This window comes from Cicer arietinum, chromosome 8 (assembly GCF_000331145.2).
Source record: "Cicer arietinum cultivar CDC Frontier isolate Library 1 chromosome 8, Cicar.CDCFrontier_v2.0, whole genome shotgun sequence".
Taxonomy (NCBI): Eukaryota; Viridiplantae; Streptophyta; class Magnoliopsida; order Fabales; family Fabaceae; genus Cicer; species Cicer arietinum.
In genome coordinates this window covers 27,566,819-27,572,774 of record NC_021167.2, presented here as the reverse complement: position 1 = coordinate 27,572,774, position 5,956 = coordinate 27,566,819, and positions in this window count along the sequence as shown.

Here is a 5,956-nt window from a genome sequence, read left to right as displayed (position 1 = left end):
AAAGAGTTGGAGAGGAGAGAGAAAATAGAGAGAGAGAGAGAGATACAGAAGTGTGAGTAACAGAAAATTGAACTTAATACGACGTCGTTTGGATTGTCAAAAGTTGTCATTTGGAATTGGAGGAATATGGACAAACATATGAATTCTCAATTCTATCCCTAAAGACTTTGTTTGGAAGCCAGAAGGAAAATGAACGACAATATAATGAATAAAAAGATAGAGAAGAAAATGAGATTAAAGGATTATTGAGTAATATTTTTTTGTCTTCTAAAGTTTTTTCCTAGTTCATTTTTTTTTGCTAATTTATTGAGAACATTTTTTATTAGAAAATATTATTATGTAGTTTTTTCAACTATCAAATGTACAATTATAAAGAAAATCAAAATCGGTTTAGAATTGAAAAAATTATGAATGTTTATAGATTTATGAAACACGTAAATTTAGTAATTTCGAAGTTTGTACATTTATGAAGTTAATTTTTTTTTTTTAAATTGATAGGTTAAATGATCATATGGTAAAAATAAAATAAGATTCAGATTTTACTATCCAAATCTAAAATGGAACATGATGGAATCTATTTTATTGCATAATACTATTTCTTTCTATTTTTGTGTTCCTCCCAATTTGTAAGGATAATCAATAGAGTGATGTCACTCAATTAAATAATAATTATAGAATTGTCATATTTACTTTATATTTTTGCAATGTTTCTTATTCTCCTGCGTTTTCACTATTATACCTTCTTCTCCATGTTAATTTGATGAAAAATTTAATTAACCTCGACCTATTTTCTTCTCATCCAGCAATTTTTTTTCCTATTCTGTTTTAATTATAAAACTCCCAAATATAAATTTTTTTAAAATTAATTGTATTTTTTTTCCATAGGGAAAATGGATCATGTACTTTTAGTGTAAATATTAGAACATATTTGTGAATGATGAAAATTTATATTGAATAAAACTAATGGATACATCAGATATATATCCAAGATAGGAAAAAAGACAGAGACAGGTCGTAACAAACTAACAACCATTAACCAAATAATAGGGAAACAAGTAAATGTAAAATAACTATCTAAAACTAACACAGCAAAAGAAGATTAATCCTTAATAGCCCCCCTCAAGCTTGAGAGTGGACATTTAACAATCCCAACTTAGGGAAAATAGCATAAAAAGGAGTAGGTTTAAGGGGCTTTGCGAATAAATCTACAATCTGATTTAATGAAGTGACAAAGAGAAGGTGAAACAATACATGTAGTTGTTGTCGAACAATATGACAATCAAAGTCAATATGTTTTGTCTTTTCATGAAAATTGAGATTCATTGCAATGTGACGAGCATAATTGTTGTTACAATATAATAGAGAAGGTTTGGTGAAGCAGATTCGAAGATTGTGTAAAAGGGAAGTAATCCATTGGAGCTCACAAGTTGTCGATGTGAAAGCCATGTACTCGATTTCAAAGGAAGAATGAGATACATTGGTTTGTTTCATCGAACACCATGAAATTAATGAAGAATTGAGAAATATGCAAAACCCTATTGTTGAACGATCGCTGGTTGGGAAAGTTACCCAATCAAAATCACTAAATGTTTTAAGTTGAATGGATGAATTAGAAGACAAGAATATACCATATGCATGAGCTTTTTTGATGTAGCAGATAACTTTCGTTTGGTTTTTGATTGACTATGTTATTGATAGGTTATCCCTAATTTCTTTTGTTTTCAAGAATTGTATTTGTCATATTTTCTGTCATTGTTTGTCATGGTTGGTGTCAAGGATGATTCTCTTCGAGCTGTTAGTGTCCATCTTAATGGACAAAATTACTCTTATTGGAGCTATGTATGAAAAAAATATATTAGAAAAGACATGTGAGATTATATTGATGGAACTTATGTTAAGCCTACAAATAAAAAGGATGAAGCTAAATATGTAAAAGATTTGAAAACATGGAATTAAAAAATCATTACTTGAATTAATAATTTTGGTGAGAAGTCAATATGTGTGCCACTGTAAAAATATGATATTGCTAAAGAGATTTAGGATCACTTAAAAGTACGTATGTTCAGTCTAACTTTGCAAAACAATATCAGTTGAAAAATGATATTACGGTCTATAAGGAGAACAATACGATAATTTAGAAATTCTATTTGACAATGATTAGTTTGTGGGAACAATTGTCTCTTATGGATTCAACTTATTTGAAAGTTGTTAAAGCGTATATTGAGCAGAAAAAGGAACAACATCTGATTTGGTTTATGATGACTCTTCATGATGATTTTAAGAGCCTTCGTGAGGCTATTTTACTTTGTACTCATCTTTCTATTGTTGGATCAATGACCAACAAATTGTTGGCAGAAAAAAATCAGACTTAAGATCTATTCCACTGTGTCAGATAAGGCAAACCTCAATGGAGAGTTGAGTTTGATAATGATGAATGTGCTTTTTGCAAAGAAAAATGTTTTCTATGGTCTTAAACAAGCTTCTTGAGCTTGGTTTGAGAATTTTTTTATTGTGAACATGATTTTCTATGGTCTTAAACAAGCTTCTCTTCGTTTCCGCTATAGTAAACATGATTTTGCATTGTTTGTCAGGTCCACCGCTTATGGTTGCATTATACTTTTTTTTATATGTTAATGATATGATTATTACATGTGATGATGTTAGTGGAATCAATGAGTTGAAATTATACACGGCAAAGTAGTTTGAGATGAAAGACTTAAGTATTCTTCGTTATTTCTTGGGGATTACAGTTGTCTACTCTCTTAGAGGCTACCTTATCTCTCAGTCCAAATCCATTGCCAACATTCTTGAACGTGCTCGTCTTTTTGATACTAGAGCAGTAGATACTCCTCTTGAGTTGAATGTGAAGTATGTTACTTCTAATGGTGTTACTTTATCAGATCCTATTTCGTACCAAACTTTGGTTGGTAGTTTGGTGTATCTTATGATTATATCAGACATAATATTGCTAATGTTGTTCAAGTTGTCAATCAATTACATTAGATAGATATTCTTCGTTATCTTCGAGGAACTCAATTTCAGAGCCTATTTTTTCGTCGTCGTTCTCATTAGAGTTATGTGCTTATTCTGATGTTGATTGGACTGACGATCCAACTTATCCACCACATGGTTTTGTATATTTCTTAGAGAATCTCTTATTTCATGGAAGAGTAACAAACATGACAATGTCTTTTGCCCCTCTAATAAACCCCCACTACTGCAAAAATATTTTAGTTGCTTTGCCTTTTGTCTGCTATAGGTATCTCTCTTTCTGAGCCAACTTTAGGGCTATTCTGATTGCTCATAACTCAATCTTGAATGAACGCACAAATAACATTGAAATTAATTGTCATCTTACTTATCATCATCTTCAACATAGAAATATAGTTCTACCATTTGTCTCCTCCCCCTCACAAATTGTTAATTTTATTCTCATAAAGATGCATTTCATTTAAGAGCAGAAAAGAAGAGGAGAAAAATAAGGAAAAGGAATAGATGAAGGAGGAGAAGAAGAAAATCAAAGTGACAGAAATACCCATACTTTTGGATCTACAACGTTGACGGCTTAGACATTGGCAACAAAAGATTTTATTTTTTCTAACCACGAAAACTTTGAATTTCGAAAACTTTGAAAAAACAATTTATGTCACTGACAATATTACTGGATTGAGTCGTCGACTAGGTCGCTCTGTTTAAGACGTTTCGAGGCATTGCTCATAAGGTGCAAGACAAACACTCTCAATAAAGTACACATTCCTTATTTGTTTTAATATAAATTAAGATAAAACTTTCTATTTTATTAGTTGATAAATATATATTTTTTTGAGAAAATAGATAAATATCCATTTAGTAATGTATAATTAATTTTTATTGCGATCAACCGTTTTAAAAAGTACTTATAAATTAACCTTATATTAATTTAATATTTAAGTTGAGAGAGTAATTTTATAGAGAAAAAATTATATTGTTAATTTTTAATTATAAGTTAAGATATTAACATTTGTGTTGTTCGTTGATAAATGGAATTTTTTAGAATTGAAAATGAAATTTTATTGTAGTTAATCTTTTGAAATGTTCCTTTAAGAGAAATTTCTATGAATTTAACTTATTTTTTGTCGATTCAATTAATTTAACGAGTTTATATGTTGTGCATTAACACTCTCAAAAATTTAACACTATTATCCAATTATAACCATTTAATAAGTCACATCATAATATATAGTATTAATTTAATATGCCACATCATACCATTCGATTTGATTTAATATTTTATTGAGTATCAATGCAAAACAATTTAACATTAACTATGCATCTCATTTAAATCCTTAATTTCACTAATGAGTTTCTTTATCAAATTTCTAAAATTAACCATTTTGATACAACTTCTTTCTTTCTGTTTTATTTCATCTAACTTTCTTTTATAAACCAAACAATATAAAACTCTAATTGTGGAAGAAAAAAAAAAACTAATAAATTGCAAATTTGATGTGTTTTAATAAGAATATGTATGATATATTTTAATCTCTAAATTATTTTTTTTAACAACTTCCAAAATTAGTTAAAAATAAAAGTATTGATATTTTAATAATACATATGTGTTGATTTGCCTTCATCTAGTTGTAACACTTGTTTAAAATAGTCATTTACATGCACTTCAATTATACATTATATAAAATTAACATAATAAATAAAGATAAAGGTAGAATAAAGACAAAGTAAATATTCAGATTAATATAAAATTAAGACAAAAATTAAGATTAAGATGAGACTAAATTTAAGCTTAATCTTAAGATATAGAGACAAAGATTAATATTAATATTAAGTTAAAATGATAAATCATAAGTCAAAAAGAAACATTACATTAAAAAATTATAAATCATAAGAGTTTGATGTCTATAGTGTGTTTGGCAGTCGATCAGCCAAATAGATGTACATATGTCCCATAGCTCCAGTGAGAAATTCATTCTTATATCTGGATTCTATAGTCATAATTTCACCATCATTAATCTTGATTGAACCTGGTTTTAGATAACATACTACATTCCAACCGTGTAACCTTCCTCATTTCGTGCTTCCTTTCCAGTTCCATATCTTGGTGTTGATGTGCACAACTCCTTTCCTTCCTAATTAATTAATCCAAAACAAATAATAAATAGGTTTAATTTTCATACATTGTCATATGTATGATTTTTTTTTCTTTTCTATATTATTAAGATTAAAATAAAGATTTTAATAGTCAATTTGTATTGATGCGGTTGCATGTGTTTATGACTCGTGTTAGAAATTATCATTTGTACAAGCTTCTTTTGTATATTATTGAGATTAAAAAATTATTAAGATGACATTCAGATCATAATTAATGTAAGATATTTTTTCTTCATCATTCATTTTTGTGTGTAACCATAAAGATTAGCTAATGTATCGAGTTGAGTTTAACAACATGGACATTAAAACTCTACCTTCTCAATCTCTTGACTCAAATTTAAACTCAAGAGACTCATATAATCTCATTTAAATATTGATAAACATCTTTGTGACTTTATTGTCTCCGAAGAAAAAACAAAGTGACTTGATACTGTGAAGTGTGGAGAGGGTCTCAAAAAAATAATTAAGGAAAAAATGGTAAAATAAATACACATGATGCACTCTTTATATGTCAAAAAGAAACATTACATTAAAAAATTATAAATCATAAGAGTTTGATGTCTACAGTGTGTTTGGTAGTCGATCAGCCAAATAGATGTACATATGTCCCATAGCTCCAGTGAGAAATTCATTCTTATATCTGGATTCTACAGTCATAATTTCACCATCATTAATCTTGATTGAACCTGGTTTTGGATAACATACTGACATTCCAACCGCGTAACCTTCCTCATTTCCTGCTTCCTTTCCTGTTCCATATCTTGGTGTTGATGTGCACAACTCCTTTCCATCCTAATTAATTAATCCAAAA